Source organism: Rhea pennata, chromosome 1 (genome assembly GCF_028389875.1).
Source record: "Rhea pennata isolate bPtePen1 chromosome 1, bPtePen1.pri, whole genome shotgun sequence".
In the NCBI taxonomy this organism is placed as follows: Eukaryota; Metazoa; Chordata; class Aves; order Rheiformes; family Rheidae; genus Rhea; species Rhea pennata.
This window is the reverse complement of record NC_084663.1, coordinates 114,385,341-114,398,000: the sequence shown is the minus strand read 5'-3', so window position 1 is coordinate 114,398,000 and position 12,660 is coordinate 114,385,341.

Below are 12,660 nucleotides of genomic sequence, written 5' to 3'. Positions count from 1 at the left end.
GTGTATACATTTTTAAGAGAAGATGTTAAGATCTGTTTTTTCCTTAAGCCTTGATTAATATTCTCAGCTGTTTTTTGGACTCATTTCTGCTTGCAGAGGTAGAAAATCAATAGTCACCTTCAAAAAGAATGCGTGTCAGAACCTGACAGAGTAATACTATCTTTACCATGCGTATGTCCTGCATAGATTCCACAAGCTTACTACTGCCTCTTGTAGCTTTGAAAAGGAAGCAGAAAAAAGTGTGTTTGAAATCTAGAGATTCTCATCCTGAATATAGAACTTTTGATGTTCTTAGAAGTCAGCAATTTATTAAGTGTGCCATTCTGGTACTGGAACAACCTATAAAACATTTATGTCTCTAGAAGCATTTATCATATAATGACAGGAACAATGAAATATGTCAATTTTTAGAATTCCATAAAAGATGCATTTCCACTCCAACACCCAACCACAGTGCAAAGTTTTATGGTACAGACGGTGCTACCTCAAATAAAGTGTTGCCAAATAGAAAAGGATCTATAAAGGACTTTCTACTTGTGTCTTCCATTTGCTAAGGAGGAACTTCAGGGTTTTGATTGTACTTCACGATTGGTGCTAATCACTCTGCAGGATCATTTCAGCCATGCTGCTTAAGATATATCTAAATTAATCCAGTACGTAGCTAAACTATATAACTTAAAATATTTTTTTTCAGGAAAAAGTTCCTTATGTTTCAAAAATGGCTGTTTATTAACTGCAGGAACTTAGAAGGATTCCTACTTTTACCGAAACATCTGTACTTTTAGAAGATTAGTGTACAGGATTTAAGTACCTTTCCTCCAACACACAAGCAGTCTTGCTTGCTCATTGCTTTGTTGCTTAGAGATAGTTACTGACTTGTAAGCAGGTCCTGTTCTTTTCTGTGGGTTCGTTCAGGTGCTTGGAGTTGTAGACTTCCTTAAATCACTTCCTGGATCAAAACTTTGAGATGACATTCTTTTGGTTGATCTGGTCATTTTCTATTTAGCTGCACTCCTCCTCCTCACAAAAATGATTGAATTTGCAGTCCAGGGTCTTATCAAGCAGTCAAAGATGTCTCCACAAATCTTCAGATGCCAATACTAAGGCCAAGAGTGGCAAAATAAAGGTACTCTATAACATTTTAGATTGGCATTTTCACTTTTTTTGGCAAGTTTGCTCTTTTCATCAACCACATTTGTCCATTTTTATATATAGTTTTTAGATTCAGAGAAAAATATGATTTACAAAGTTAGATCTGACTAACTGAGGAGTGGGAGTATCTAGAAGTCAGGATCTCTGTTCAGAACACTGATCTTAAAAGGTTTGTTAGTTGTAAAATACTTTCTTTTTTTCTTGGCTTGCTTCTGTTCTCTGTTCACTTTTATCATTTAGCTCAATGTAGCACTTGCCTCAGTGTGAACTCTGTCCCAAAGAAAAAAAAAATGATTGTTTTGAACCATAATATCTCTCAATAACAGTAAGAGATAATATCTTCAGTTTGTTATGCCAGCAAAAATGTCTGGGCTGACAAAACTGCCAAGACTCATAAAACTCTTTTGCGTCACTACCAATTTATTGGCATTAATCTGTCATATCTTACTTTGATGTTTACTAGTTTTGACTCCAGCTCATGCCAACATTAACTTCCTTTGATTTTCAATTCTCTACTGTGTGTTTGGACACCTTTTGGTAATGGATATTTTGGGGTTGGGTTTTTTTGGGGGAGGGGATATTGATGTAGGATATTGTCTTTAAATACAGTGTTCTGAGAAAGGGAAGGTCTGTGCAGGTTGATAAGTACTCTTTTTTTCTTCCTTTTTTTTTAAATTGTGCATTTAAAATGGACTTGAGCTGAAAAAGATATGCTCCAATATTTTCTTACTTGACACACAATGCAATTATTTCAGTCTCTTTTTTAAAAATAGACATTTGAGTATCCTACTATGATGAGACCCAGCTGTTTATAGTACAAAATGTAATTATGCACTTTCCATTACTATATAGTATGACAGTATGACTTCATTCCTAACACAATTTACTTAAATTGGACATTTTGGCAGATGTGTTCATGAGACTAGAGGAATAGAACTTCCATTCCTCCTGAAACAATACTAGATTGTGCTGTAGATGTAGCTATGGAGAAGTTTTGAGCTCTACTCATAACTTACTGAGCATTATAGGAGACATTAGGAAGGTTTACCCAGCAAAAGACTGAAAAACACCCCACAATCTGGCCAGAAATTACACGTATAGATAAAAAATTTGATTTGTGATGGAGATGAGGTTTACATAGCACAGCTACCTAGACAACAATGGTCACTAAACATGTCCACTTGTAGCAAGTCCAGTAGCACAGGTGAGAGGAAATGAGCAATTCCCTAGTGAAAGATGCCTTTCTGTTCTACTCTGCTGGGCACATATACTGCTGTCCTTCGGAGAAGTGACAAATACAAAAAGTGAGTCTCCTCTCCAGATGTAACAAACTGTGCTGGTACTGTGGTGTTTTCAGGAATGATGTGTGCATGTATGTGTACATATCACTTTGTGCTTTATAGTAATGAAGGCAGGTCAAAGAAATTCCCCTAGCATTTGGAATTAAAAGTGGTAAGTCTTATGAGTTTCTGAGGGATCTCTGTTCATGATTTCAGGGTAGCCCAAGCCTCAATCACCTGCCTAAACAAAATGGTGCTCTTCTGGTCAAATGCTCCTGAGAATGAAGCAGGATTGTCAAACAGAGACTCCAAGTTCAATGTCAAGAAGCTCTGGGGTAATTTTTGAGATCTGTTGGGTTGAGGGAAAAGTTCTAGAACTTAATTCTTGGGCAAGTCAAAATGGCTAACCTCTGTCAATATTCACATTTCACACTTGTACTTTATTTTGCCTCTTCTCATTGGGGTTGCCTGTTGCTTCTGCTGAAGCATTTGATGTGAAGCTTTCTGTACATTGGTAGTAGAGGTCAATTATTAGCACTAACCTAAAACTATTACTGGTTCTTAAAGATCGCAGCATCTGAAAAAAAGCCAAAACAGAACATGACAAAATCCATTCTGTTCTGCAAATCTTGATTCCACAATCAGCTTCACTAAATTTTCTATGACCACAAATGTAACCCAATGTGCAAAAAAACCTGAGATGATCAAGCTCTCAGTGCTATGGAAAAATAATCTTAGCTTGTGTAGTATTTCCTCTTCCCTTGACTTCCTAATCTCTTATAAAAGACCTATTCAAATGAAAGAGATAAAATGTAGTATTGGAAGTGCCATCTGGGTCGGCAAATCAATAAAACACATATTTAAATTCATTGACTTAAAACTGAATGGAGTAGTAACAAAGTATACCAAAGATTTCAACTCTCTGACCAGAAAAACAGTTAAAATATGCTAGACTAAAGAGCATGAATCAACTTGTATTTAGATAAGGTTGAATACTCATGAAGTCACATTTTGGAAGGCATTCATTCCAAACATAAACAAAAAAATAATAATATTCTAAATGGGTAACTGCTGCTTTGCAACAACTAACAAAATAGTTTTAAAAGCAAAGGGGAAATAACAATTACTGTCCTACTATGGATGGAATAGCAACCCAGTCTGATCTCCTATGCCTTGAATGTCACTGAGTGACTATGATTTTTCCCTTCCAACATTGAGATCTGATGAAAACTAAAGGATAAACTTAGTTTTCTGGCTTCTGTCTCTCAATAGTGAAAGATGAACTTCAACAGGTACTTTCTATAGCAAAACAAAAGCACTCCTTAAGCATAAAGGAGTTATGAAGTTAGGACTTTGAAAAAAGTAAATGAAAAAATAAATTAAAAAGCTGTTTTTCCTCTATTACCCAGTGCATTTCAAGCTTAAGGACTGGAAAATAGGAGAGACGGTCTGTGATTGTGCTTGGCTTTGGTCTTTTAGGTGCTCCTTGGAAGGCCTGCTGGGGCAATTTTGCTTTGACTCTGAAGTCTTTATTCTACATACTGTTTTGCCTGCTCAGAATTTGAAAGAAAGAGAAACAAGCACTGCTTGCAGAGCTGCAGTGACAAACCCTGCTCCCTAGACAAGGCAGACAATGTCTGTCCCTCAGACAATTTTTTTCTTACTACTTTCTCAGAGCAACGTTGAATATGTGCTCCTTCCTTTCCCTCACCACTACTCAGAAGTGAGCCATCAAGATGTTAAATTTGCAACCAGTAAGGCCACCTTTGCCACTTTACATCAGTTAGGCATTTAGCCCACTAGATCTGCTGCTCATAGTTCGTATACAACATAGGAAGAACCCTAGTTGACCTTTCAGTCAGTTAAGTCTGAAGTACAGTGAGGTTGGGAAGAGCTAAGGGAACAAATTGGGGACCAAATTTTAGAGGACCTGAAGTACCAAAAGGTGTGTTTTCTGTCTCACTGTGAAGTTTGCTAGCCTCTGCAATAGTCAGGCTTTGAGCCAAAAAAGCACTTGCATAGCTGTTTAACTTCAAGCACACAAGAAGCCTGACTCAAGTCAGCAGGATTACCCATATGTCAAATATTGACTATATTAAAGGTTTTGCTGGCTTAGCTCCAACTGATATTTATCAGGAATGACTATTCCTTTAAAGAAAGCAGCTGCATTCAACAGTAAAAGAAAAGGCCTACTTGGGAAAATGGGAAGAAGAAATTCACCTGAATTTAGAAAAGGGTGAGTGTGAATACCTTTGCTGATTAAAAAATAATAATAATAATAATAATAATCTTTAAATCTTTCAGGATGTCTGACTATCCCAAGACTTGCTTATACACAATTCTGTTAGAGTCTTCATTTGCCCACCGAAAGCATGAAATGCCATTACCAGAGAGTTATGGTGTCTAATGACCTCAGAAATGTTGTGGCTGTGTCACCTGGGGCAGTGGAGCTGTTTTCCATCCATTCTTACCATAAATGACAGTAAAAAGTGTTAAAGTTTGTCTACGTATTTCTTGTGTTTTTGTTTTCTAGTATGGTAACCTATATTTAACTTCTAACTTTTATAATTAAAAGATTGACTTTTTTCAGCTCCTGTTTCTACTAACAGTCCTCTATTCAGTTAAATAAGTATACAAATAGAAGGCTATCTTCAGAGGTGATCAGTAAATACAAACATTGACTTATATTTACTTCTGTGGAAGCCAGCAGGAAAATTCCTACTGATTTTTACTTGGGAGTAAAACCATGTCAGCACTGAATAGTTTTGAAGAGCCCAACATAAGTGTCACTTTGACTACATGCTGTCAAGGTATAATCCTGAAGAAATTAAGCTAAAATATTTAATTAAATATGACATAATACTTTCAGTTCACACTTTTCTCCTTAACATGGGTGCCTTGTTTGCACAGGCAGAGACATACCACAGACTGAGTCAAGTATTTCCTACAGATACTGCTGTTTTTTTTAGGTGGCTGTTGTAGCATGTTAGGTAGCTTACAAATTTTACCTGAATTAGGTGTTTGAAATATACCACCTGTCTGCATCCTTTCTGCAATGCCTAACTTCTTTCCTTTTTCCTTTTTCTTTTCTTTCTTTTTTCTTTTTTCTTTCTTTTTTCTTTTTTCTTTCTTTCTTTTCTTTTTTCTTTCTTTTTTCTTTTCTTTTCTTCTTTTTTTTTTTTTTTTCCTTAGAGAGACTATTAGGAAAGAAGGAATTTAGGTAAATTGTATTTGCACTTGAGCAGTATGGCATTAAGATCTTACTAAAGACAGCAGATGATGCAGTTCAGCAAGAGCAGAGGAAAAAAGTGACCTCATTTAAGAGAATTCTACATATACATGAACATTCATATATAGATATAAATATTTTGGTAACTTTAGCATACTGACTTTTAATGTTTCTTTCCTGCTAGATTCAGGATGCTTTCTGAAGAATGAGGCTGTAGTCCCATGATAATTAAAGCCTACATAGATTGAGATGACTGCAAAATCTAACCTTACCAAAAAATATGTGCATCTTTCAGCTAAATTGGCTTCTGAGCTAGCTCATAGCCTAAGAGCTGGTGCTGGAGTAAGGTATAAGATGGGAAAGCCTGGCTGAAGACAAAGGTATGCCATGTAATAAAAATGATTCTGCCTTTATTAAACATTTTTCACACGATTAAGTGATCAGTGGTAGATACAATCAGTTTCGTATGCTGCTAATGCTGCTGCAGTGCCAATATATTGTTTCTGCCAGGCCACATAATTAATGAGGATCAGGGCTGTCTTTCATTTCTCGGTGTGAAGTTATGTCAGTAACTGTATTTTAACAGACATATTGCTAAAAAAAACGCTATATAGAGGGTATAATTTTCTCTCTACATATATTTATATGACTATATATTATATATATTTCTTTTAGTTATGGATGCAAATATCTGGCTATAGATACAACGTTTAAGTGCAAGGAGGAAGGGGGAGGAATACATACATTCACAGTAAGAGGTGTACTATAAAAAGTGTAAGAAAATAAATGAAACAGTTCAGCAATTGGATACAGCAATGTTGGATTTATCTGCTTAATTTCCTGCAATACTTTTTTATTTGACACTTTGGAAACTGAACATCACCAGTTATGTCTGTTTATAGTTTTCAATATATTTAGGTTTATAGCTATGGTATAGTAGATACACTGTATGGTTATTATGATAGAAATATTTGCCCATTATGTTTTGAGATGCTGCTATTTCCAGGATAACTTTTCATTAATTTTCTTTAACGTAAGAATTTCTTCTTCACTCTCTAAAGACTGAATTTGCTTCAGGTTTCCTGAATGTATTATGTGCAAAATTCAGAGCAAATGAGTGAGACATACTTGTCACTTCAGCTCTCCCATACAATACCTCCATCACCTTTTCCAAAATGCATCTGGTGTTTCTGTCTTTTTAACTTGAAAAACAATTCAGGCTCCACTTGGAGCAATGAATGTGCAAGGAAAATATGTCAGATGATATAGTCCAAATAACCTCAGTGATTTCAAAGTCAAACCTTACATATTCAAAAATTACTTTAAATAAAATTAAGTCAGCTTCAAATGAATGATTTCTGAAAATGGACTGAGACTGCAAGCTTTAACTCGATGTTAGTTTTTATGGTTTGATCTGATTTAGTCCGTGATTATGTAGTGCAATAGCTCATAACAAACTGAACTGAGAGTTAATTCCCAGGGAAGTCTTTCTTTCGTGTACAAAGATAAGCTTTCATATGCAGGTGTCAGGATCTGCTCTCTACTGCTCTGTGATGTTTTGAAAAAATACATGGTCCTGCAAATGTCTAACATGACTCTGATCCTCCTTAACTCTGCATATTTCCATGCTATCACAAGAACTGAGGTATCACCTTTAATGCTGCACTAGCAGCTCATTAAAAAATGCAAAGAATAATGTCAGCATCTCTGTTTTGATGAATATTTTGAAGCTCATACCTCTGTGAGCGCCTGAATAAACGATCCCTGCAGGTTACACAGGAACCCAATCTCAGCCTAGGGCAGAGTAGAGGGGAGCTCAGCAGCCTTCCTGCTCTTCTCAGCACCAAGGTGGAAAGTGCAGCCTTCTGCAGTTGCTGTGTGTGTGTGTGGGGGGGGGGGGGGTATGGTGCTGGATCTAGCTGATCAGCTGGATCTCGCTGCATCAGCTGATGAGAGGGTATGCTGATGCTGATGCCTCCCTTTAGCTTGCCAGCATGCAAAGTCTAGTTCTATAATGCCTTTTTCAATGCGACCGACGGTGTCTGGTCCAGTGGCTGCCTCTTGCAAATCCTGCTGTGGGGGAAGTGTAGTTCACCTACCCTCCCACTCTCAATATGCTTTTGTGTCTCTGCTCTAAACTGGGGAGAGATATGTCCATTTTGTGTAAAGCAACAAGGCAGAGGTATGCCAAATCAACTTGAACAAATATTTTAAAACCCTTTTGCTGAAGAAATTGCAGGGTGATTACAAAAGACATAGGATCTGAGATGTTAGCCTTGTATACAGAACAATCTGTAGTTTTTCATTGCAATCTCTCCTTCCCCCGACTCCTTCCACACAAAACCATCTATTACAAAACTCCTGCAGGCATTGATTCAAATACTTATGATCAAACTTTCCTGCTTCTAATACTGGAAGGATTTTACAAAAAATGGTTGCAATTCTGAGGTGGACTTATCATGTCTGTTCTGATGCTGTTATGCAGCTGCCTTGTTATGCTTCTGGTCTCTCATCACTGATTTCAGTCTTACTGTGAGATTCTATATAAATGAATCTCTAGGAAGAATTAATTTATATTTTGATGATCACCTAATCTGCATAGCTGCACTGGTAATATGCTTTGTGATAACAGTCAGGGATAGCAAAATCCTGATAGCTAATCTACAGGCATTTTCAAAGTAATATGAAATGATACTTACCCTAGCTACAGAACAGTATCAGCTGTCTCATCAAGCAATCTGATCAGTACTGTTCCTCACGTGCGTGTATCAGCCTGGACTTGTTATTTTGAACAGCAGATAACATGAGAAAATCCCTCATGTTCCATAGTTTCAGCAAAAGTTCTGAAGAGGATGCTTCAGCTGATTTGTAAAATGTGAATTACAGCCATGTGAAGGGTTCATAAGAGGATTCATCAAAGGGTATAATATTCTAAGGCTTTATACTCTTCCACCTTCTCACCTTTTTTTCTACAAAATAAATTCACTTCTGGATGATAAGCACAGGAGACCATAGAAATCTCTGCAGCATCTAAAAATATAGAGGGCCACCAAGAAGCTGCGCTTCTAATTTAAAATATTTACTTTATTTTCAAGTCTATTACTTGGCTTCAGTTGAAGATCTTGAGGGAAGAACTACCAGATTTTGGTAATAAGAACGAAAGGAGACTTTTTCTTTCTGCTCTGTTTTTACTTTAATTACAACCTCTCACATATAGGCATTGCACAGCCTGTTCCATGGCACTCTTTCACAGCCTCTTAATATGGATACAGACGGAGAGTTATTTTACAGAATCACAGAATCAGTAAGGTTGGAAGGGACCTCTGGAGATCATCTAGTCCAACCTCCCAAAAATTTCTTGGTGCTGGTTCCACTGGGGTTTGAAACCAGGGCCTTCAGCATGTAAAGCAGATGTGATAACCACTAAACTGTCAGGTCCCCTCTTTAGCCCCTGCCTCCCACTCCTCTGGTTCAGCCTTAGCACCACAAATGCACGCATGCAGCATGGCACTGGGAACGCAAATGTGCTGGTATTGTCAGGGGCAATAGGAATTATCGCAGTGAAAACCTTAATCCCTTACAGAGAGAGGGCCTGAGGCTACTGCACAGCCACCAGCGTTTATACCTCCTATTTCTCTCTCCAGCTAGACCTGCAGGTTTCCAGAAGCTGCTTGTAGCTGTACAGGGAGTGAAGGGACAGAAACCTGAGGCACCCACAAACCCATCTACTGTTAGTATCTTTCCAGCTGTGTAACAATTTCTTGGCTTGGCTGCTTTTTGTCCATGTTTGAGGTGCAGACTTATAACCTGTGGGACTCCCTTGTCGCTTGCTGTGTATTGATAGAGTTGTGTTGCAACTGAATTTGTCATTTTGTAATGTAAAGGCCTTGGACTTCACTTCCTGTGAACAGTCTCTATTGACTGTTTTTCAGGTTTTCGCAGCCTTCAGAAAAAGCTACTTTATTTTTTCTCCAGGGATAGTTGGGGAAGTGCTAAATTATGTGGCAAGTTAAGTGTTTCTGTAAGCAGGTTGAGGAACGAGGATGCTTTTGTTAAAGTTTTTTGACAAACAGCTGTTCTGTGTTAAGTGGGGCCTGCTACTGCTCTGAACTGATCATTTTTATTTTCACTATTACAGACTGCAGCTTGGACTTTCAAAAATTGAGCTGAGCATTGTATTTCTATCAAGAGGTGGTAGGATGTGCCTGCGCATTCCAACCTGTTGTGTTAGCAGTTACCAGGTATTTTAGGATCTGACACACCATGCTGAAAGAATCAGAATAACTATGTATTTTTTTTTTAATTCTGTCCAAATTGTTCAGCTAACTGAAGTCAGAATCTAAAATATTTTTAATGTCAATATATATGCATACATACACCATCTGTTAAATTCCCTATTTCCATTTTTTGTTTCAGTTCCAAGACAATTTTCAAAGAAAGAACCATATCTAATTTCATATAGGAAGCTCTTTGTGCCAAATTAGAGCCCTCTTTTTTCCTTGTGCTCCATTCAGACATACATGGAAGGCTTGTATGGTAGAAGTAGAAATCAATACAAAAATATCAAGATTTCTGTTTAATAATTTCACTAAATCCAAGCACAGTTGGTTGATTTATTAGCAGCACTCTTGTCTCATGTATAAAGTCTGTAAGGGAAGTAGGGCATATATTATATGTTTAATCTCCCACTGGGGAAGAGGGGTTAAAGTGAGTCTGAAACCTGGAAGGAGGTTTTCACGGTGTGCTAGGCCAATGTCAGACAACAAGAGTGCTCTGGACAAAGCTACAGAAGAAGCGCTAGATACTGTACAGGTAAACCAGACACGGACAAAGCTCTGAAAAGAACCATGACTATGGAGGGAGTGGCAAAGCACTGGGAAATGCATGGTAGGATTTGAAAAAGTAAATCTCAGAGAGAAAAAAATACTTCATAGTTTTTGAATATTGCTGAGAAAGTTTACTAATCCACTCAGAGACTGAGAGAAATCAAAGACATCCTGTTGGTCACATCTATTTTTTGTTAAATATTAATGATTTGGGACACTCACACCACAGACTACAGTGTTTTATCTGGGAGGACAAATCATAGCACAATAAGAAGCTGAAAAGAGGTCAAAAGGAGAGTAAGTATCTCTGGTGACCTTCATAACATGGGGAAAAAAAAGCACATCACAACTTTCAGTTGCAGGGATGCAAATAGCTAAACGTCATTTGCTCTGGAGTTCCTGTGGGGTTGGATGCTCTCAGGGATTTGTTTTAACCATTTAGAAATGCTTACTGTTCTCTAGATAATGCCAAACTTGACTTGCCTGACAAGAAATTTGCCTGTTGCACTGTATGGTGATTTGTAACATCAGTGTATTTTGGTTTGTTATTATGCTTGTATTCAGAGTGTTTGGGATGGTGAGGAAACAGAACAGCAGAAAGCCTGCACCAGCAATACTTTACTGGTAAACTGACCACACAAGGCATGAGGCCAAAAATAACTAGGAAGATTCACTGCATGAAGTGAAAAAAATGGAATGAATGTTAAAATTCAAATTCTGCTAGATTGCCTTATATAGTAATTGGGTAAACAAAATCATGGATACAGAATCAAATGAAGAAGTGGCCATTCTGAACATCTTCTCTCTATTTTGAGGAGCGTAGCAAAAAGCAATAGCCTCCACCAACAACAGGCAGCTGGGAGAAGCCATAATAATATCATATTTGTTTGCTACAGAGTAGTGTCCATATACATTCACATCGCAATCAGAAGAGCAATTACTGTTGCTCACAACTCCATTTGATTTCCTTGGCTGAGCACTCCTGGGATTTTGGACTGTGATTTCATTATTCACTTGGCTCCTCCATTGGTATTGTGCAGATATCATCAGCTCTTAATAATCCTATGCTATGCAGAAGAAATAAATTTACATCAGAGTAGGTCGCTATGGCTACTGGCTACCTAACTGTGTACTGTATCTGCAAGAGCCAAAAACTGAAGGTGCTTTGCGGAACTCAGATGAGGATAAACTGTTCACTATTTGAAATCATAGCTGCACGTACTGTTAGTGCTAACAGCACATGCTTCTATAGGGCTGATTAGGTACAATCTCTCTCTTCCTGTTCCGGATGAATTTTTAGAGACTGTCTTTATCAGGGTTGCCAGCTGACTCCAAAGGAGTGACTGTCTCTAGAGGACACTTTGCATGACAGTGAGCAGATTAATTATACGTGCAAATGGTTTAAGGTATAGCATAAAATCTAAAGGTTTTCTATTAAAATTAATTTTGTGCTATTAGAAATCCAAATTCCTACTGGAGTTGTCTGAAGCAAATCTGGTGATTTATGCAGTAGTATTTTTGGAGGAGTACAGAAAAATTCCTAAACTGAAACTAATGCAGAAGGGTGCCAGTTAAATGGGATTCAGGTCCTTAAGGCTCATTCAGAAACACTAGCTGTAGTGCTTTGTAGCATTCTGTTCTCTGCATGAGTCACGTGGCAGGGAAACTATCATTCCCAGTAAAGAAAATGATGAAAACTGAAGTGAAGTGACTCCAGAATGAGTCCAGAGTGAGTCAGCATCGGGATCAGGACCAAAGCTCAAGCCTGACAACTCAAGCCCTCTCCTCAAAGCGAGAACAAATGAAGTAAACATCTCAGTGAAAGCAGCGGCTGCAGTATATTGAAAGAAGTTTGACTGAGGAATGAACAAAACACAGCTGGGAACTGGACTAATAACTATTTTGTCATTGCGGAGGAAATAAGTCTCCATGACATCAGCAAACTATATGTATTCTGTAAAAATACTTGCACATAATAGGAGACATTTGGCAATGCTGTAATTGTATCCATGCCACAGGCTGCCTGTTCTGCCTTTGGAACTCATGTACGAGTCCTGCCGTTACAGCTCTCGGCAGTGACATCCATGGGAGCATCAAGGGAAAGTTTACTGCTATAAAATAATCAAAGAATATTCTAGTGGTTGTGATACTGTTTCTGTTCCCCTCAACAACC